The sequence below is a fragment of the Triturus cristatus genome, chromosome 7 (assembly GCF_964204655.1).
Source record: "Triturus cristatus chromosome 7, aTriCri1.1, whole genome shotgun sequence".
Lineage (NCBI taxonomy): Eukaryota > Metazoa > Chordata > Amphibia > Caudata > Salamandridae > Triturus > Triturus cristatus.
The window spans coordinates 1,049,802,664-1,049,825,367 of NC_140590.1; the positions used below are offsets into that span (position 1 = coordinate 1,049,802,664).

At 46.9% G+C, this 22,704-nt stretch overlaps 1 long non-coding RNA gene across 1 annotated transcript in view; it reads right to left on the bottom strand.

Annotated features, from left to right (window-relative positions):
• Positions 1–5,113: 5,113 nt before the first annotated feature.
• Positions 5,114–22,704, bottom strand: part of LOC146811078 (uncharacterized) — a 51,066-nt gene continuing 33,475 nt past the window's right edge. Inside the window, exon 3 of the long non-coding RNA XR_014965775.1 lies at positions 5,114–6,858. This is a non-coding gene — a long non-coding RNA (uncharacterized LOC146811078). The remainder of the gene's footprint in view (positions 6,859–22,704) is intronic.

Sequence of the window (22,704 nt, forward strand, 5' to 3'; positions counted from 1 at the left end):
AAGGAACAACAAGTTGGGAACACAATCACAGAATGGCATGCCATGACTCATACTTACGTACAGCAAGGAGAGCTTTAAGATACAAAAGATCCTAAACAAGTATTGGAATGTCCTGGAGAAAGATGTGGACATCGGGACTAAGATAGGAGAGCGCCCGTTAATATCTTACAGAAAGGCACCCTCCTTTTAAGATACACTTGTCAATAGTCACTTTGAGCAGAAGAAACCAGGAACATGGTTGCAAAGAGGACAAAGAGGCTTGGGGAAGTGTGCTAGCTGTAAGGCTTGTAAGATTGGAAGAAATCTGAAGTCAATCAAGGACCCACGAGGGAAAGTGTTCAATATCAACGAGTCAATCACGTGTGACTCGCTGTATGTGGTATACTTGATTGAATGTTTCTGTGGTAAGAGGTACATAGGGAGTACCATATGGTCACTTAAAAAGCGAATATTGGAGCACATCAGGGCAATACAAAATCATGATCCAACATATGCGATTGCCAAACATTTGGGTACACATAATGGCAAAACCTGGATGGACATAGGTCTGGTTAGTATACCACTACATGAGAGAGGTGGGAATAGAACATTGAAGCTGAGACGTCTTGAATCGAAACTAATAATCAGGTTCAAAATCAAGACCCCACAGGGTCTTAATAGGGATGAAGCGATGTACATCCATCTATGAGAGACTGAATAATAACTTTGTGATCAGGAGGCACGCTTGGTTACGATGAACTGCTCAAATGGGGCACCCATATAGATGTAATAATTCTGTGAATATATTTGAGGCCTGAAATCGGAAAGATCAGTATTGTATCATGGATTCGAATGACTTGAGTAACAGTAGTAATGAAAAAAGGTTTTGGGTGATGGTGGGGTGTGGATAGCCATGATATGCCTGAGAGTAGTACATTGAAGTACAAAGAGGGTATGATGACAAGTGGGTACTTAGCCCAATATAATCAAATAGGACACTAAGTCGAGACTTTCCGCAATTAAACATAGAATAATGTTTTCTAAGCATTCTGCAACACAGCAGAAAACATGGAAGAGCTGTCTGTCTGAATAACGTGAATATAACATGACAGGTGTTAACATACTGAATGTGGACACCCACGTGACAATAGGAAGCTTGAGAAGGATGCGAACAGATAAAATGTACAAAAATGCGACAATTCATAGTCAACTGTCATCAAGAGCCATAATATTGTCTCAATAACTACTGGAGTTATGAATGGGATCACCAAAATCCATCACTTGTATGATTTTCAATGACTGTATAATTGAATTTTATTTGAAAACTACGAGTCCCACAATGCCTCCTAATGGGCAGCGTGGAGATCAAGTATAAATAGTGAAAAGAAACATAGGACTATGTTTACTGCCGTGATCAAGACCACGATGGTCGAAACGCGTAGGGAAAGAGGAGAGAGATGGTATGAATAAAGAACTGAAACATTCAAGGAGAGTGCCACTTATTTTTTCAAATTCATGGGAATATTATTGCAAAAGCCAGTTCTGTTTTCGCCATGTGCACCAGCTGGATTGTGTGCCCCCCGCTGAGGACTGTTTGTTGGTTTATATATATATATATGTATATATATATATATATATATATATATATATATTACCTACTGGCGGTCGCCAGTAGGTAGTTATAGTTAGGACCCTGTTTCCATAGGAAAACCGCAACATTCTATTTTGAATAACTTTGGTGCCGGTCGACGAATCCTCGCGAAATTTTCAAAACTAATGGGGCGCTATGCTCCGCTCCTACCCTGAAAGTCTCGGGGGGATTCGTCAAGTGGGGGCTGAGATAAAAGGGGGGTCCCAAAACACGTTTTTCCCATGCATTTTTCCATAGGACCTTTAGACACAGCTACAGCCCGAACGGCTGAACAGACTTCCTTGAAATTTGGCAGAGAGGTAGTCTACAGGTCAAGGAAGTGCCTTTTGTAGGTTTGGTGTAAATCTGTTCAGTAGATTCTGAGAAAATAGCCTTTAAATCAATATATATATCTGAGCCAGCTTACGGTGCGCTTACGGTAAGCTTACCGTACGCGTACGGTGACGTGCGCGAGCGCGATTCTGATTGGCTGTTAGATCTTAGTAAACATTCGAATCGTTCGAAACCAGGAAGCGGCGGCCGCCATTTTCTCTCTCGCACTCTTAAGCGGAGAGGAAAAACAAAGGCAAAAAACATGTAAAGGGACTGGTTAGACAGCTCCTTAACCCCCAAACTTGATTAATGGGTCCCCACAGTTCCCCCAAGGGCAAAAATTCTCTTTTTTTTTTTTTACGAAAATTTGCCGATTACGCTTACCGTACGCGTACGGTAAAAAAAATAAAAAAATTATCCCCACTCTCTCCACCCCGTGTGCAAATGGTGCCTGCATGGCACCATTTTTGCATGGCACATCATATATGTAGAAAATGTAAAAGCTTACATTTCACAGCGAAGCGCATAATATGTCCTGCATGTGTGCACGGTGCGCGAAGCGCATTGTGCGTACATGGCCCATCCACGGCACTAACTGCGTAAAGTGGGCGCGCGGTGCGTGAAGCGCACCGCGTGCTCACTGTGCGCGAACGGTGCGTGAAGCGCACCGTGCGCGAACGGAACGAACTGCGTTAAGTGGGCGCCACCCCGTGTGCAAATGGTGCCCCGTAGGGCACCAATTGTGCATGGCATATATGATTATTGTAGAAAATGTAAAAGCTTACCTTTCACAGCGAAGCGCATAATATGTCCTCCATGTGCGCACGGTGCGCGAAGCGCATCGTGCGTACATGGCCCATCCACGGCACTAACTGCGTAAAGTGGGCGCGCGGTGCGCGAAGCGCACCGCGTGACCACTGTGCGCGCACGGTGCGCGAAGCGCACCGTGCGCGCACGGAACGAACTGCGTTAAGTGGGCGCGCACGCCACGAATGGCGTAAAGTAACTTAGCATTTAAAAAACCGTACAAATTCACTGAAAAAACCATAGGTTTCACACACGTTATAGTTAGGAATTAGCATTTAAAAAACCTTGCAAATTCACTGAAAAAACCATAGGTTTCACACATGTTATAGTTAGCTGGACATTTCACTCGTAAAAAACCAATGAAATTCCCCCGTTATAGTTAGTGCAGGCAACTATAACTCACGCAACCGCAATCCTCTGCTGATGACATATGTGTCTTTATGAAAAAAAAATATTTGTAATATATGTATAGCTAAAATTTAATGGAAGAAGACATGGGCAAATAAGTGTCTAAATACAGTATTAGCATCAGCAGAGGATTGCGGTTGCGTGAGTTATAGTTGCCTGCACTAACTATAACGGGGGAATTTCATTGGTTTTTTACGAGTGAAATGTCCAGCTAACTATAACATGTGTGAAACCTATGGTTTTTTCAGTGAATTTGCAAGGTTTTTTAAATGCTAATTCCTAACTATAACGTGTGTGAAACCTATGGTTTTTTCAGTGATATATATATATATATATATATATATATATCATATGAGGGGTCAACCCGTCCCCCCTCTCCATTTAGGATCTTTAAACCTTCGTTGAGGTGAATGCATCGTTGATGTATTGGGGCGCAATCTGAAGTCACTCTGACAAGTGGATTCTTTCTTGGCCTCTCCTGGTCCATGGTACTGGGTTTAATTACAACGAGTGTGCAATGCAAAATCACCTGGAGGCAGCTCCATTTGGCCCTGTCCACCTTAGCGGTATGCAAAGGTCTTCCCGCCTTTTGCGGTATGATGGACAGCATTCCAGAAGGCCCCACAGCGCTTCTTCTCACAGATTTCAATGACACATCCCTGATGTTGAAGAATATGAGGACATCTCCACCAAACAAAGAAGCGCTTACTTCATATAGTTAAGAGGAAGGACCTTTTTTGGTGGAGATTTACCTCTTTGTAGTTTCGCTGTATTCTCTATAGGAGAATTCATGTTATCACAGATTTCTGAAAGAAGATGTAGAGGCACAATTACATTGCCAAACACATAAGGTCACTGGAGACATTTCCTCGTGGCCCTTTACGGAGCTGTAATGTAGAATCTGCACTAGACATTTACCCAATGAGGTAGCACTTACTAATTAACTAGTAGAAAGTAATCCAATTGGGTAGACATTTTGTGCAAAACTGTTGACTCTTGATGGATAAAGCAGCAGGCGAGGTTCTGTTCTGGCCCAGTCACACACACAGATACTGACACACCCACATAGACACTCACACCTACTCACACACCCATTCAGCCACTCTCAAATCCATTCACAGAGCCACACAGTCACTCACACCCCCATTCAGTCATTCACACACCCACAAAACCACTCACACACCTACTCACAGACTCATACAGCCATTCAACGCCCACTCACTGACCCATACAGCCACTCACACCCACAAAACTACTCACACTGCCACTCACATACCTATACAGCCACTCAAACACCCACTTATAGATCCATACAGACACTCACACACCAATACAGCCCATCACACACCCACTCAAAAGACCCATACAGCCACTCACAAACCCACACAAACCCTCACACAGCTATTCATGCACCCACTCACAGACCCATAAATCTACTTACATATACCAACTCATAAATCCACTCACACACCCACTCATACATCCTCAAAATTACTCACACATCCACTCATACACCCATACAGGCACACACACACCCACTCAAAGACTCATACACCGCCCACACACCCAGTCACCACCCCATACAGCTACTCACACACTCACTCACAGATCCACAAAACCACTTGCACACCCACTCACACGTTCATACAGCCACTTACACACTCACAAAGCCACTCACACACCAACCCACAGACCCATACAGCCACTCACACACTGACTCACTAAGCTATATAGCTACTCACACACACACTCTCAAAGGTTACAGTTAGGAAATAAAACAAAAAAAAGTTCTAAATGCACTAAAAAAGGTTAAAGGGACGTTATAGTTAGAAAAACCATTAAAAAGCCATAGAAATTCATTGAAAAAAGGAACATTAACAGGGACGTTATAGTTAGGTACTAGAATTAAAAAACCCTTGAAATTCAATGGGAAAAACCAAAGGCTACTGGGATGTTATAGATAGGCTCAGATTTTATATACACAAAATAACAGAAATTCAGCAGTTATAGATACCGGAGCTGACCGTGACATATGCCCACACAATGCACTACTTATGACCTCACAAATAACATAATTCATGATATGGTCAGTGACATCACTCATGACATCTCAAATGATTTAAAACAAATAAATAAAAGCAACATGTCTTTGAGTTCTTTCGACATATCAGGAATTGATAATGTAGCCTGGTCATATTGATGGCCCATGAGGAGTTGGTGGAATTCAAGGACTCCGCACTACAAATGTAATGCGGAGTTCCAGCAAAATTCTGCCATCTGGCATGTGGTGGATTATTTTTCTGTTGGCGTATGCAAGACCTGCTTTGGTGCAAGCTGGCGAGCGTGACAAGATTTGCTAGTAAACAAACACAAGACTTGCTGGCCACTAATGTAGCTCCTGGTCGCCACTGAGTCTTCCGGCATCATTTTCATGACCCTGGCAAGTGTGATCAGCTGTGGCTACATCTTGATCAGATTCTCTACTCGAGAAGCAGCTAAATCTACTTGAAAAGATGTTTTTGAGTTAATATTCTACTCCTGGTTCTTTTTTAGTGTGAGAAGCATTTCTTTTGTACTTTTTATTTCAGCAAGAAGGAAGTGTCCTAGGGACTCCAACTTCCTCTACCTGTCCAGCAGGCTCCTCCCAGAGCTTTTTCCATCTCCTGGTCACTTTTCATTTGAATTTCATGGAGGAAGGATCACTCTCCTTGTCTGCTGCATATATACCATTGGATGTAAAGACAATGTTTTTGTGACATGAAAAGTTGAAAAACGTTTTTTATAAGGATGTTATTTGAACTTAGAGCCTCATTGATGAGGTTTTGCCAAAGGGCAGCATTGCAGAACTTCCTGCAGCGCTGCCCTGCAGCAAAAGAAAAAGTCTGGAATGCACTATATCTATCAGATACCACGTCATCCTGTCCTTTCCCCTGCGCCCGCTCAAAATGGGCTGTCGTGTGCCAATGCAGGCACCTGTGCACCATGGTCAAGGGTGCCTGCTTTGCAGGGATGATTATTTTTGTGCAAGAATGGAATCCTTCCTGCACAAAAACAATCACAAGAGACTTTTTCTTCTTTCTATGTGTGCTGCAGAGTGCAGCACACTAGAAAAAAGAAAAGCAAGGAGAAATAAAGAGATTTCTCCTCGTTGTGCCTCCCTTATGCCTCCCCAGGGGAGGCGTAAGATTTTGGCACTGCCTCAGACTTATAATTTCTCATAAATCTGGGGCAGTGTCAAAAACCCATGGATGTTGTTGGGAATGCCCCCAGCAACACCCATTGCACAAATGTGTAATGCAGAAAGGGAACAATACTTACAAGACAGCATTAAGCCCAAAAAAGTGGCTTAGTGCATCCTTGTAAATATGGAGCAGGCCCCTGCGCCATGGAACGTCACAAAAAGTGACATTCTGGCGGTGCAAGGGTTACTCCCTTGATGCTGATGTTGGGTTCTCAACTGTCCATGAAGCTGGGGATAGGCCACTGCAAGTATGTGGGCCATTAGGGTGGTCAGGGTGCAGCACACATGCTTCCCATATTGGGAGGACTGCCTGAGCTGGACTTCAGATTACTTTTTTGGTCCAACATCTTAGGTCCTCAAATCTGTTCCAGCAATGGATGCTGCACCTTTTGTAGAACCCCAGGGTCTGCACCTCCTTGGCGATGGCCTTCCAGATTGCTTTCTTCTGATTGACGTTGACCTGTACGTATACAGAAAAAGAAAGAAAAAATCATTTTGTGACTTTTTGTTTGTTTTGTATTGATGTAACAGAATGTTGAGGGATCACTCCCAAGCATTAGCATAAAGTTCCAACTGCATTTTTAAGAGTTATTTTTCATATTAATGAAACAGTATTGTAGGTACCTGTGGAGTACCCTTATACCTTACCTTGTCATTATCGCACCAATCCAGGTCACTGACATCATCTAGGTTAGGGGGCTACAACATTTTCTGTAGTAAGACCAACTTCTGATCAGTGAAAATCATAGAGAACTACTGAAGGCTAAACAACTTGTGCATTGTTACCAGTCACCTCCATGCCCAGCTTTATTTACTGTGAGGCTAATGCCCATAGAGCCATATACTACGGCTTGAACAACATACTTTGAGTAAGGGCACTATGAAAGGGCTAAGCGCTTAGTAAGAGCGCTGTCTTTGGGGGATGTATGAACATGTGTTTGTATGAATAGGACATATTTGTACAGGTGATTGAGAGCCTGTGTCATATGTTCTTGCAGCACAGGATATACCTTTAGCTATATGTGGCACCATTACATGAATAACACAAACATACAATTTTACTTTGTTAAATGTGAGAAATTGAAGGTGCAGAAAATATTCTGTCAAAAAGTTCATAACATGGAAAAGATTTCTGCACTTTAAATGTATCTCTTTTTACCAAACGTCTGCATTTTTCCTGTCATCCTTCTTGAAAATTGTCTACTGGCCACTGGGAGCAAGGGGCCTGCAGTTTGTAAATGCAACACTTAGAATTGGGAGAAACTTGAAATGAATTGGTAACTTATTTATAAAGGCAACTTTCCATTTCTAATTTATCCCATTTCAAAGCATTCAGAAGCATCATTTTGTTTACAGATCCAATATTGAGTTGACCAGGACTTTTGTTTCAGAGTAACATACCACAGTGCTTCAGTTGTTCACCTCTGTGGCCCAGCCCCAGGCTGCGGCATGATTCTGACTGTTCATTGCCGATTATCAGGCCCTGCTATCTGCAGCCTGATGAAAATAATGTAAAATGAACTCAGCCTTCACTTAAATGTTAAAGGTAAATATGAACTTATGTTATTTTAAAAATTAACTTCACGGCTGTGAGTGATTTGTGGGATAATACAAATATTAATGTTATTTGTATTAAAAAAAAAATACATATATATATGTATGTTAAACTGAATTGAAAATATAATGTGTTTTCTAAATTAAAATGTTAATTTTGTAGATTTTACATGAAATAATCAAATTTACACACACACACACACATATATATATTGACGAATCTTCGCGAAATTCTCAAAAATAATGACCAGCTCAGGGCAGCTCCTGTCTTGAAAGTTTCGGGGTGATTCGTCAAGCGGGGGCCGAGAAAAAAGGGATGTCCCAAAACGTGTTTTCCTCATGTTAATTTCCATAGGAATTTTGGAACAGGCTGCAGCCCGAACTGCTGAATGGAATTACACCAAATTGGCAAAAAGGTAGCTCTTGGTTCAGAAAACACTCTTTTTTTAAATGGTGTAAATCCGTTCAGTAGTTAAAGAGAAATTAAAAAAATAAAAATATCGATATCTGAGCACCGAGTAGTATTCGCAAATCCTCCTGAGCACAAGCTTAATTCTGATTGGCTGACAACACTCCAAATCAGAATGTGTTGGCAGCCATCTTGTGACTAAGCCTGGGCAAAGCACTACGCTACGCTCGCGTAGTTTGCGAAGTTCGTGCTACTTCGCACTACGCGAATTGCACGTAGCACAGTGCGAACACGCGTAGCGTAGTGTTGCGTAGTGCTGCAGTCATTTTTTGCTTGCTCGCGGTCCTCAACGTCAAGTTGGCGACTGCGAGCAAGCAGAATGACATCCCGGCGAGACTTTTTCCTTGTTCGCGATCAGCAACATCAAGTTGGCGATCGCGAGCATGGAAAATAAACCTCCCGGCGAGATTCCCAACGCGAGGAGGTCAGGTTTCTCATTGCGAGTGGTCGCGTATGCTCGCGATGAGAAACTACCAGTTCGCTTTGAGAAAGCTGCTGCTCGAGTAAAAATCTACTCGAGCAGCAGAAAACTACAGCTCGCACTGTACAAGATGCCATTTTCTATGATTGCACAGTGCCGGTTGCTTGTCCGCACTGTGCAATCATTGAAAACGACTTCTGGCACAGTGCGAACAAGGTACTACGCAGTTCGCAAAGTGCTACACGTAGCTCGCGTAGTGCGAACTGCATTTTGCGTAGCTTTGCGAAGTAGCACTTCGCGAACTACGCCCAGGGTTACTTGTGACTCGGTAACCGACTCACAAGAAAACTGTAGAAAAAGGGGCAGGGTAGATACACCCTGACCCCCTAGGCCTGCTCAGGTGGTCCCACAAGGACCCCAGGGCCAAAAAAAGCATTTATAAAAAATAATTTCAGCCGAATTTGCGCTGGGTGCGTGAATCAGGCCAAAATTATTTTTAAAAAACGAAGCGCAGGAGACCGTTTCAAGCCCCCGGGTGGGCCAGGTCCTAGGGGAAATTCTTAATTATGATGTAGGGGCCCCCACTGCCCCGGGGACCACCACCTCACTGGGGCTTTGTTTATCATAAACGGGGGGCACGTGGCCCCCCTGCAGCCTCTGGGACCACCACCTCCCCGGGGCTTTTTGTTAAAAAATGCATGGGGAAATCCTGCCACCCCACACTTCCCCGGGGTCTGCCATCTCCTCGGGGCTTAAATTAATCTACATAAGTGTGGGGGGGCTCCTGCCCCTCCCCACACTGCCCCGGGGACCACCACCTCCCCGGGGCAATTTTAAATACAGGGCGGGGGTTCTCAGGACTAAAGTAGACTTCATCCCCTCAGCAGCAGTGCGCCAGGATGCGCATTTGCAGAGTGGTGCATACAGGGGGCGTGGCCTCTGACCACTCTCAGCAATTCAGCTGTGTGGGGCTTACTGGAGATTCCTGGTGGGCTAGTTGGCCCGCAGGGACCCTCAAGATTCAAGGGGACTTAATCCCCAACCCAGAACGCACCAGGAGGTGCATTTGCAGAGTTGTGGAGAAAGGGGGTGTGGCCTACTACCACCTCTCAGCAATCCCACTGTATGGGGCTTACTGGAGGTAACAGGTAGGCTAGTTGGCCCCTAAGGACCCCCAGCAGCAAAGGGGACTTTAATCCCCATCCAAGAGCGCGCCAGGGAGCGCGTTTGCAGAGTGGTGGGAAAAGGGGGCGTGGCCTGCTATGAGAACTTAGCAGTGCTGCTGTGTGGGACTTACTGCAGTGCAGGTAATAGGAGGGGTAGTTGGCCCCCAAGGCTGTCCGTGGGGGCCACCTACCCCTCCTTTTACCGCCACTAAGTCCAACACAGTTGGATTGCTAAGAGGTCTTCGGAGGCCACACCTCCCCTTTCTCCACCACTCTGTAAATGTGCCTTCTGGCACAGTACTGGGGATGAAGTCCACTTTACTACTTAGGGACTTTGGGGGCCAAGAAGCCCTCCTGGTACCTCCGGTAAGTCCTACACAGCGGAATTCCTGAGTGCTGGTTGGAGGCCCAGCCTCCTTTCTCCGCCACTCTGCAAACATGACTACCAGTGAAAGAAGTATTTGTAATTTAATAGGTCTCTCCTTGGCAAGAGTTAGAGCTATTGCCGTTGGAAATGTAAACGTTTTTTACTAATGTTTTTTGGAGTGGAGTGGATGTACGTTGTGTGTAGCGGAATTATGTGGTATGTTGAGCAGTGAAATTATGTGGATAGAGAGTATGTGGTATTTGGTGCTTATGAATTATGTAGAGTGGGATTATGTGTTATGGAGAGCAATTATGTGGTATGGTAGTCTGTGTTGTGGAGTGATACCTCAGGTTTAGTATTCCACATTTCCATAGAAGCTAAACTATGAACTCACTGAGAAAAAAAGAAGGAATCACGGAGGAGCACTTTTGGACCTAGTCAGAGGTATAAGCTGGGCCACTGGAATTATGCGACTGTTTGGCTGCACCAACTTTCGCACAATTATACATTTTTCGCATTAGCCACATAATCCATCATGTGCTGCCTAATCTGCAGATTTGAACAGAAAAAGCATTGTTTCTAGCTCAAACGGCTTAAAACGCTACTAAAAATGCAGCGACAAGTGTTACAGCGTGGTGGAAGGTCCTTTGTAAACCTAGACTGTCCACCTGTTACTTATTGCTAAATGTGGGTGTTAAATTGGTACTAATGGTGTGTAGGCTACTCTTGCTTCTTTCTGTGCCTCTGTTGCCCCTTTCTGCATGTCTGTTGCTTCTTTCTGCACCTCTTTTGCCTCTTTCTGCACCTCTGTTGCCTCTTTCTGCACCTCACTTGTTTCTTTGTGCATCCCTCATGCCTCTTTCTGCAACTCTCTTGCCTCTTTCTGCACCCCTCCAGCCTCTTTCTGCACCTCTGTTCCTTCTTTTTGCTCTTCTTTTGTTTCATTCTGCACTTCTCTTGTCTCTTTCTCCACCCATCTTCCCTCTTTCTGCACCTCTGTTGCTTCTTTGTGCACCTCTCTTGCTTCTTTGTGCATCCCTCGTGCCTCTTTCTGCACCCCTCTTCCCTCTTTCTGTACCTCTCTTGCTTCTTTCTGCACCTCTGTTGCTTCTTTCTGCTTTTATTTTGTTTATTTCTGCGCTTCTCTTGCTTCTTTCTGTGCTCTTCTCGCCACTTTCTCCACACCTGTTCCCCCTTTTTGCATCTCTGTTGCTTCTTTCTACACTTCTGTAGCCTCTTCTTGCACCCCTCATCTATCTTTCTAGACCTCTGTTGCTTCTTGCTGCACTTATTTTGTTTAATTTTGCAACTGCAGAACCCAGGGTCAGTCAGAGTCAGTTACCACCGGTACCAGTCAGGAAAAAGTTGGGAGCGCCCAAGGCACAGGATGACTTTGCAACAATGCCTCTTTCTGTACCTCTGTTGCTTCTTTCAGCAATTCCTTTGCCTCTTTCTGCACTTCTTTTCCTTCATTCTGCACCCTCCTGCCTCTTTCTGTACCTCTCTTGCATCTTTTTTGCCCCCTGTTGGTTCTTTCTGCATCTCACTTGCGTTTTTCGGGACTTCTCTTCTTTGTATCCCTCTGTTGCTTCTTTTAGGAAGTCTCTTGCCTCTTTCTGCACGTCTCTTCCTTCTTTCTGCACCACTCTTGCCTCTTTCTAAACCTCTCTTGCCTCTTTGTGCACCTCTCCTACGTTTTTTTGCACTCCTCTTGCCTGTTTTTGCACCCTGTTGGTTCATTTTGCACTAATCTTGCTTCTTTCTGTACCCCCTTGCCTCTTTCTGTACCCCTCTTTTCTCTTTCTGTACCTCTCTTACTTCTTTCTGCACCCATGTTTCTTCTTTCTGTACCATTCCTGCCTGTTTCTGCACCTCTCTTGCCTCTTTCTGTACCTATGTTGGTCCTTTCTGCACTTCTCTTGCTCTTTCTGCACCCTTTGTGCTTCTTTCAGCACCTCTGTTGCTTCTTTCTGTACTTCTCTTCCTTCTTCCTGCACCCCTCCTGCCTCTTTCTGTACCCCTCTTGCCTCTTTGTGCACCTCTTCTATCTTTTTCTGTACCGCTCTTGCTTCTTTTTGCACCTCTGTTGGTTCTTTCTGCATTGCTCTTGCTTCTTTCTGCACCTCATTTGCCTCTTTCCGCACTTCTCGTGCTTCTTTCTATTCTTCTGTTGCTTCTTTCAGCAATTATTTTGCCTCTTTCTGCACTTCTCTTCCTTCTTTCTGTACCCCTCCTGCCTCTTTCTGTTCATCTCTTGCCTCTTTGTGCAGTTCTCCTACCTTTTTCTGCACTCCTCTATTCTCTTTCAGCACCTCTGTTGCTTCTTTCTGCCCTTCTCTTCCTTCTTTCTGTACCCCTCATGCCTCTTTTTGTACCTCTCTTGCCTCTTTGTGCACCTCTTCTACCTATTTCTGTACCACTCTTGTTTCTTTTTGCACCTCTGTTGGTATTTTCTGCACTGCTCTTGCTTCTTTCTGCACCTCACTTGCCTCTTTCTGCACTGCTCTTGCTTCTTTCTAAACCTCGGTTGCTTCTTTTAGCAATTCCCTTGCCTATTTCTGCATGTCTCTTCCTTCTTCCTGCAGCACTCTTGCCTCTTTTGATACCTCTCTTGCCTCTTTGTGCACTTCTCCTAAGTCTTTCTGCACTCCTCTTGCCTGTTTTTGCACCCTGTTGGTTCATTCTGCACTGCTCTTGCTATTTCTGTAGCCCATTGCCTCTTTCTGCACCCATTGTTTCTCTTTCTGCAACTCTCTTGCCTCTTTCTGTACCCCTGTTCCCTCTTTCTGTACCATTCCTGCCTGTTTCTACACCTCTCTTGCCTCTTTCTGTACCTCTGTCGGTCTCTTCTGCACTTCTCTTCCTTCTTTCTGCACCCCTGCTGCCTCTTTCTGAACTTCTCTTGTCTCTTTCTTCACCTTTGTTGCTTCTTTCTGCACTTCTCTTGCTTCTTTCTTCACCCCTCTGCCCTCTTTCTGCACCTCTGTTGCTTCTCTCTGTACTTCTCTTGCTTCTTTCTGCAGCTCTCTTGCTTCTTTCTGCACCTCTCTTGCCTCTTTCTGCACACACAGGGCTACTTTTAAACTAACATCAGGCTCAGCAGTGCACATATGCAAGTGCAGAAAAGGGCTGCTGGCCTCTAAACTGCCATGTCCTATTATATGCTAGGGACTTAGAGGTAGTTTTAATCCCCTTGCCCTATTATGTACTAGAATCTTACAGGGGAGGTCATGCCAATCACAGTGGTTCCCCAACCCATAGTGTACCCTAGTGTATGTAGGTGTTGTCACTCTTTCTAAGTGTCTTTCAGCATAGCACTGGCTCCGGACCTAGTTAGGCATAGCCCAGGGCCAGTCAGAGTCACTTACCACGAGTACCAGTCAGCAAAATGTTGGAGGGTGCCCAAGGCACAGGATGACTTTGCAACAAGCCCTCTTTCTGTACCTCTGTTGCTTCTTTTAACAATTTGTTTGCCTCTTTTTGCACTTCGTTTCCTTCATTTTGTACCCCTCTTGCCTCTTTCTGTACCTCTCTTGCCTCTTTGTGCACCTATCTAACCTTCTGCACCCCTCTTGTCTTTTTTTGCACGTTTGTCGGTTTGTTCTGCACTGCTCTTGCTTCATTTTGTACCTTACTTGCCTTTTTCTGCAATTCTCTTGCTTGTTTCTACACCTCTGTTGCTTCTTTTAGCAATTCTCTTGCCTCTTTCTGCATGTCTCTTCCTTCTTTCTGCACCACTCCTGCCTCTTTCTGTACCTCTCTTGCCTCTTTGTGCACCTCTCCTTCCTCTTTCTGTAATCCTCTTGCCTGTTTTTACACCCTGTTGGTTAATTCTGCACTGCTCTTGCTTCTTAATATACCCCCTTGCTTCTTTCTGCATCCCTCTTTTCTCTTTCTGTACCCCTCTTGCCTCTTTCCGTACCTCTGTTCCCTCTTTCTGTACCATTCCTGCCGGTTTCTGTACCTCTCATGCCTCTTTCTGTACCTCTGTTGGTCCTTTCTGCACTTCTCTTGCTCTTTCTGCACCCTTTGTGCCTCTTTCAGCACCTCTGTTGCTTCTTTCTGCACTTCTCTTCCTTCTTTCTGCACCCCTCCTGCCTCTTTCTGTACCTCTCTTCCCTCTTTTTGCACCTCTTCTATCTTTCTCTGTACCGCTCTTGCTTCTTTTTGCACCTCTGTTGGTTCTTTCTGCACTTCTCTTGCTTCTTTCTACACCTCTGGTGCTTCTTTCTGCACTTCTCTTCCTTCTTTCTGCACCCCTTCTGTCTCTTTCTGTACCTCTCTTGCCTCTTTGTGCACCTCTTCTATCTTTTTCTGCACTTCTCTTGCTTATTTCTTCACCTCTGTTGCTTCTTTCAGCAATTCTTTTGCCTCTTTCTGCACATCTCTTCCTTCTTTCTGCACCCCTGCTGCCTCTTTCTCAACTTCTCTTGTCTCTTTCTTCACCTTTGTTGCTTCTTTCTGCACTTCTCTTGCTTCTTTCTGCACCCCTCTGCCCTCTTTCTGCACCTCCGTTGCTTCTCTCTGTATTTCTCTTGCTTCTTTCTGCAGCTCTCTTGCTTCTTTCTGCACCTCTCTTGCCTCTTTCTGCACACCCAGGGCTACTTTTAAACTAACATCAGACTCAGCAGTGCACATATGCAAGTGCAGAAAAGGGCTGCTGCCCTCTAAACTGCCATGTCCTATTATATGCTAGGGACTTAGAGGTAGTCTTAATCCCCTTGCCCTATTATGTACTAAAATTGTACAGGGGAGGTCATGCCAATCACAGTAGTCCCCCAACCCATAGTGTACCCTAGTGTATGTAGGTGTTGTCACTGTTTCTAAGTGTCTTTCAGCATAGCACTAGCTCCGGGCCTGGTTAGGCATAGCCCAGGGCCAGTCAGAGTCAGTTACCACGAGTACCAGTCAGCAAAATGTTGGAGGGTGCCCAAGGCACAGCATGACTTTGCAACATGCCCTCTTTCTGTACCTCTGTTGCTTCTTTTATCAGTTTTTCTGCCTCTTTTTGCACTTTTATTCCTTCATTCTGTACCCCTCTTGCCTCTTTCTGTACCTCTCTTGCCTCTTTGTGCACCTATCCATCCTTCTTCTGCACCCCTCTTGCCTTTTTTGCACCTCTGTTGGTTCTTTCTGCACTGCTCTTGCTTCATTTTGTACCTTACTTGCCTTTTTCTGCAATTCTCTTGCTTCTTTCTATACCTCTGTTGCTTCTTTTAGCAATTCTCTTGCCTCTTTCAGCATGTCTCTTCCTTCTTTCTGCACCACTCCTGCCTCTTTCTGTACCTCCCTTGCCACTTTGTGCACCTCTCCTTCCTCTTTCTCCAATCCGTTTGCCTGTTTTTACACCCTGTTGGTTCATTCTGCACTGCTCTTGCTTCTTATTATACCCCCTTGCTTCTTTCTGCATCCCTCTTTTCTCTTTCTGTACCTCTCTTGCCTCTTTCTGTACCTCTGTTCCCTCTTTCTGTACCATTCCTGCCTGTTTCTGCACCTCTCTTGCCTCTTTCTGTACCTCTGTTGGTCCTTTCTGCACTTCTCTTGCTCTTTCTGCACCCTTTGTGCCTCTCTCAGCACCTCTGTTGCTTCTTTCAGAACTTCTCTTCCTTCTTTCTGCACCCCTCCTGCCTCTTTCTGTACCTCTCTTCCCTGTTTCTGTACCACTTGTGGGACACCCCCGCGCCGCACGGCCACCAGCTGCTGTGTGTGCCCCCTCGCCTTGCCCTCTGCCTCGCTGCCTGCCTCGCTGCCGGCTGACGCCGCTGGCGTCTGTTTTTGCTTGTTTTGTCTAGCATTTGTGCTTGTTTGAACTGCATTTTCCTCCCGTGTTAGCAGCCTTTGTCTGACTTTTGTGCCTGTTTTTTTTCTAGTCAGTTTCTGCATTTTCCTCCCGTGTTAGCAGCTTTTGTCTGACTTTTGTGCTTGTTTTGTCTAGCATTTGTGCTTGTTTGAACTGCATTTTCCTCCCGTGTTAGCAGCTTTTGTCTGACTTTTGTGCCTGTATTTTTTTTCTAGTCAGTTTCAGCCCTTTGCGTTCTCCTGCCTGTCTGCCCGCCTACCTCGCCGCCCTCCGCCTTCCCTCCCCGCTCCCCGCTTCCCGCCACCACCGCTGACCACGCCCCTTTTTCCTTTCTGTTCCCTCCCCGCTCCCGCCTCCCAGCTGCCCCGCCCACCCGCGCACTTCGCCTTATATGGCGACCGTGCGAACGCGCAGCGGTCACGCGCAGCGGGCGCGCCGATTGTGCGCCGAAGGCGCGCCAAAGGTAAGCCCGTCTGCGCCCGTCCGCGACCGGACCGCGCCCAGCGCCAGGACCCCTGGCCAACGAAGATCCCGACCGACCCACCTGACGTACTCCGCCGCCACCCTCACCGCACTCAACACCGGCCGACTCCCAGAATGCCATCAAGCCACTCCACGACGTACCCACGGACCTTTCAGCTGCCACGCCTGCAAGTTCACCTGCATCCGGACCAGCCTCGCACCAGCACCCACCAAGTCGAACACCAGCAGCACCCACCTCAAGTGCATCCTGCTCAACACCCGCTCCGTCCACAGACACGCCATCGAACTCTGGAACCTTCTAGACGCCACAGCCCCTGACGTCGCCTTCCTCACGGAGACCTGGATGAACGCCTCTTCAGCTCCCGACATCGCCATCGCTATCCCAGAGGGCTACAAGGTCGTCCGGAGGGACCGAAACGCCAACCAGATGGGAGGAGGCATCGCCATCATCCACAGGAACACCATCCGTCTCACGACCAGCACCGACAACACCCTGACCAGCGCCGAACACCTGCATTTCCAGATCCACACCAACCCGAACACCACCCTCAGAGGCACCCTGATCTACCGACCCCCTGGACCACGCACACAATTCAGCGAGGACATCGCCGACTTCGTCAGCCCGCATGCCCTCCCCTCCGCCGACTACATCCTCCTGGGAGACCTCAACTTCCATCTGGAGAACAACAACGACCGCAACACCAGCACCCTGCTCGACAACCTCGTCAACCTGGGACTCAAGCAACTGGTGTCCACCCCCACCCACCTCGCCGGACACACACTCGACGCAGTCTTCTCATCCAGCACAGACACAGACTTCAGCCACGCCACAGAGCTTCAATGGACGGACCACAGCTGCGTCCACTTCACCTTCAAGAGAACGACGACCCACCAACACCAGCAACAGGCAGCCCGCAGAAGCTGGAACAAGATCACAGCAGACCAGCTCGACACCTCCCTGAACCAGCACCCTCCTGCCAGCTCAGCGAACCCCAGCCAAGCCGCCGACAACCTCACGAAGTGGATCAGCAACTGCGCGGATGAACTCGCCCCACTGAGGACCCCGCCTAGCAGACCCGGCAGCAAGAAGGCCCCATGGTTCACCGACGAACTCAAGAGCTCCAAGAAGAACTGCCGAGCCCTCGAGAAAGTCTGGAGAAGGGAACCGACACCAGACAACAGGACCTCCTTCAAACTTGCCACCCGGAAACACCACCAGCTGATCCGCGCCGCCAAGAAAACAGCATTCAAAGACCGGTTGGACAACAACGCACACAACTGCAAGGAACTCTTCAACATCGTGAAAGAGCTTTCCAACCCCAGCGCAGGAAACAACGACATCACCCCATCGCAAGACCTCTGCAACTCCCTCGCTTCATACTTCCACAACAAGATCGCGGACATACATAACAGCTTCAACAACCAACCAACGCACACCATGACCGAACAACCACCCCCCACCACCACCCTCCACGCCTGGACCCCGATCAGCACCGAAGACACCATCCGCACGATGAACTCCATCCACTCCGGATCACCGACCGACCCCTGCCCTCACCACGTCTTCAACAAGGCCGACGCTGTCATCGCACCCCACCTGCGAGACATCATCAACACTTCCTTCGACACCACCATCTTCCCTGAGAGCTGGAAGCACGCCGAACTCAGCGCCTGTACTGCTCGATTTTCCCGGCCTTCTTGTGTTGTAGAGCGATTAATATGACTTCAGTCTCTTTCCATCCAAGTCTAAGGATTAGAGTAGTGAATAGAGCCTATTTATTAGACACTTTGACACGATCCTGTGCTCCTCCCCATAGATCAGGGCTTACATACATAGCATAGGGGATAGATTCGTTAGTATTAAGGATAACCTGCCCTATAGTGAGGGTATTTCATGGAGCCGTGCTGAATCCAGGCCTGGTAGGCCTTAAACGGGAGAGACTCCATCTTTCTTTCCGCTCCGGCAGCTTGGAAAGTTTCTAGGTCGAGGGTGATGTTTTAGTTATGAGGTGTTGTTCGCTTGGAGAGAACCGGTTCAGGCCGGCCCTTATCGAAGGATTGTATTTTTCTTCATGCCGAAGACACTACATCAGGCCGGCCGGCTGGGAACGTGTCCTTGGTACGGGGAGGTACAAGAATTTGGTGGGCGGCAGGTTACGGGCTGGAATTTTCCATGAGAAAATGCACCTCTATATTAGTGAAAGTCTGAGGCAGATACTGGCACTTGCTTCTAGTCCATAGGCGGCACCTGGCCGTTAGCAGAAAAGCTACTACTTATTTCAGGGAAGACAGATGATGAACTTGAATCTAAAGAGGAGAGAGTAGCCGATGAGGAAGAGGTTCCAGTGACTCGGAGAGGGAGAAGGGAGTAGATCCGCGACTGCGGAGGTGTGACTTCCAGGCAAAGCCGAGGCACAGACGAGAAGGGAACCTAGATGACCATTGAGCACAGGCTACATACGACTAAGGTGATGTCGACCCCTTTTTATTGAAGTGTATAACTTAACCTTTTACTTTCCTTGCAGGTTGTATATATGATGTATTCTGTGAGTGTGCATGTAGCAATTAAATAAAGTATTTAGCTTGTTGTGAGTCAGCATGTGTTGTGTATCCTTGTATAGGAGGATAGCCTATTCTTCTAGTCAGATTCAACTTGACATGAACAGATGTTAATCCTGATCAGGTAAGTGGTAACTGAATGAGGGAGAAAAGAGCCCCTCGAACTAAAGAACAGGTTGTGCTCAACTAATAGTCTTTGTGTGATCTGATACATGGTAACCCTGATTCCCCTGTCGTGTATTACGGTAATAATAGGATGAGCTCGTGCTAAGGCTGCCGTCTGGGTAGGAAGTCCTGGGTCTGTCTGAGACCGCGAGGCTGAGGCTGCCGTCTGGGTAGGAAGTCCTGGGTCTGTTTGAGACCGCGAGGCTGAGGCTGCCGTCTGGGTAGGAAGTCCTGGGTCTGTCTGAGACCGCGAGGCTGAGGCTGCCGTCTGGGTAGGAAGTCCTGGGTCTGTCTGAGACCGCGAGGCTGAGGCTGCCGTCTGGGTAGGAAGTCCTGGGTCTGTCTGAGACCGCGAGGCTGAGGCTGCCGTCTGGGTAGGAAGTCCTGGGTCTGTCTGAGACCGCGAGGCTGAGGCTGCCGTCTGGGTAGGAAGTCCTGGGTCTGTCTGAGACCGCGAGGCTGAGGCTGCCGTCTGGGTAGGAAGTCCTGGGTCTGTCTGAGACCGCGAGGCTGAGGCTGCCGTCTGGGTAGGAAGTCCTGGGTCTGTCTGAGACCGCGAGGCTGAGGCTGCCGTCTGGGTAGGAAGTCCTGGGTCTGTTTGAGATCGCGAGGCTGTGAGGTCTTGATATATATATATATATATATAATAGGAATTCCCTGTCCCTAGGTGGTACATATATATGTGGTTATTTAGGTGTAAAAAGGCCCTAGGGAGGGGGTAACGTTCTGGTTTGGGTTAGAAAGGCTCTGTTGAGCGGGTTCCACCTGATCCGAAAACCCAAGCAGAACATTTGGCGTCACGAACTGTTTACGAAACCTGTGTGCGTTTTGTTTGTCTTATGTTTGCTTTCGGTGTGTGCGTGGTTTTCTTTGCATTCTCTTTTATATATTTGCGTGTATAGTTTTTTTTTCCCTCTCTCTCTTTCTCTCTTCCTTTCTTTTCTCTGCGTTTCTTTTTCTTTCTTTTTTCGCGATGTTTTCTAAGAAATCTAAATCTACTCTTAAATTGTCCGTTGATATTCCCGGATGGGATTCAACGCCTTATGGAGCTTTAGCCCGTGAGTGGGCTGACTCTACTGGTCTGAGTGAAAATTGGAACTCTTCTTTGGAGTCGGCGGAACCGGCTGACGTGATTACTTGTTTGCAGACGGCACCTGTATTGAAGGGTGAGGAGGTTCCCGCTTTGGGGCGCAGAGGTTGGGTTATTCTGTCTGCGTATCGGATTCTGCATGAGAGATTGTTGAAATTACAGATCTCTCTTAAGGATGTGGAGGCACACTTTGTTGAGATTCAGAATTCTAATACTCTACTGCGATGTCAAAATAAGTTGCTTTCTGACAAACTTGACACTTACCAAACGGTTGCCGAAAGGGCGGCTGTGCGGATTGCTCGTTATAAGTACAAGAACAGGCGTGGTCGAGTTTCGACGCGTAAGGTGCGTCTGGTCGTGGCGAAAGCTGGACTAGATTGGAATCCTGATGAATGGGATGGTAATATCTGGGACTCGAGTACCTCTTGTTCCTCGGGTGAGGAGTCTGTTGCGCACGAGTTTTCTCGTTCCCGTCATGAATGTAAGTCTGCTTCTCGCACCTCTGATGGTGCACCCCGTGATTATGCTCGTTCTTCGGGCGGGATCGATGCTTCTTACACTGATTGTCCCTCTACTAGTACTGCTCGGGCTCCTTGTGATGCTCGTCCCGTGGTCTCTGCGCATCCGGTTTTTCGTCGGAAGTTGCAGCAATCTCCTAATGCTCCGCAGGGTGTTTCTTTGGACTGTTTAGAAGATTTTACTCAACAAGAAATTAGTGATATTTTGCAGCGCTTTCGGCAGCGGACTGGTGAGGCCTTGCTCACATGGATGGTGCGCCTTTATGAACTGGGCGCTGCCGGTATTATGCTGGATACTGGCGACTGTTTGAAATTTTGTTCTTTGAGTTTGGATTCTACTGTGCAAGATCATTTTCGTAACTATAATGGTGGTGGTCAAATTTCTTTGCTCCAATTGGCAACTGAGGGTTGTAATTTGAAGTATCCTACTGAATCTGACTGGCCTGTCAATGACAAGCCGTGGTATACCTTGCGTGATGCTGCGCAACGTCTTAAGGAGGAAGTGATGAAAACGGCTATTTTTCTGGGCACTGCTGACAGGTTGCTTGATGGGATGTTGACTTCTTCTGTGCGGAATCGTATAATTCGCTCTTCTCCTGTCGCCTACAAGCAGGTCATGATGACTTTGTTGATTAACCAGACTGGTAATGTGCTATCTACGGTGTTGGAATCGGTGCGCCAACTCGGTGAGTTGGGTGAGTGGTTTAAACCTGAACGTCAGTCCCGGTCTGACACTCGTACTCCTGGTGAATATAAATTTACTAGACGTGATATCTTTACTGGTCTTTTGGCTGATGGTGTACGTCGGGAGGACATTGATGGTGAGACTACTGCTCATTTGTGGGAGTTGTTTCGCAAACGGGGCTTGGATCGGAAGGAGGGTGCCCGGCGTGTTCGAACGACTGAGTGTGATCGTGGTTGTTCTGATGGTAGCGGTGATGATGATCGCCGTGGGCGCTCTGCTCGTCGTGATGATCGGTATCCTGTACGTGATCTGTCCCCCCGTCGAGAGCGGGACAGGGAGAGAGAGGGGGAAAAGGAAAGGGGGAGAAATGATCATGCTTACAGCAGGCGTAGAGATGATAGGGATCAATCTCCTGAGTTGAGGAGGAGAGAGAATCGTCACAGCTTGGTTGATCGTAACCCACGGTATAATACTGAAGACTTGAATCCGTTCCGTACGGGGAATGGATATGAACAGGAGGTACCGATACCTAAGAAACGTGAGAGTCTTTATCCTGATTTGTCCTGGTACACAGAATGCAGTAAGAATGACTAGGAAATAGGTCAAGCTCCGGTACACAGATGGGCTCATAGAGATAATAGACCCTATGTAGATATTGATATTTATTGGAGACATCGTAATATCCAAAGGGCCCGAGCATTAGTTGATACAGGAGCGGAGGCCACTCTTATTCATGGAAAATCAAAGAAGTTTACAGGGCAGCCTTTTACTATTACCGGATTAGGAGGAAAAGAAACCCCTGCAGTTCAAACTTTGCTTGAAATGAGAATAGGTAGAATCCCTAGAAAGGAATATTCTGTATTAGTGGTGCCACTCTTAGAATTCATAATTGGAATTGATATTTTGAAGGGAATGACGTTGCATCTTGATGATGGGTGTTACCAATTTGGAACGACGCATTATATCTCGTCCAGACCTATACGGGTTGGTCGTTTAAGGATGCCCCCCATACAAGTTCCCCAGGCGACC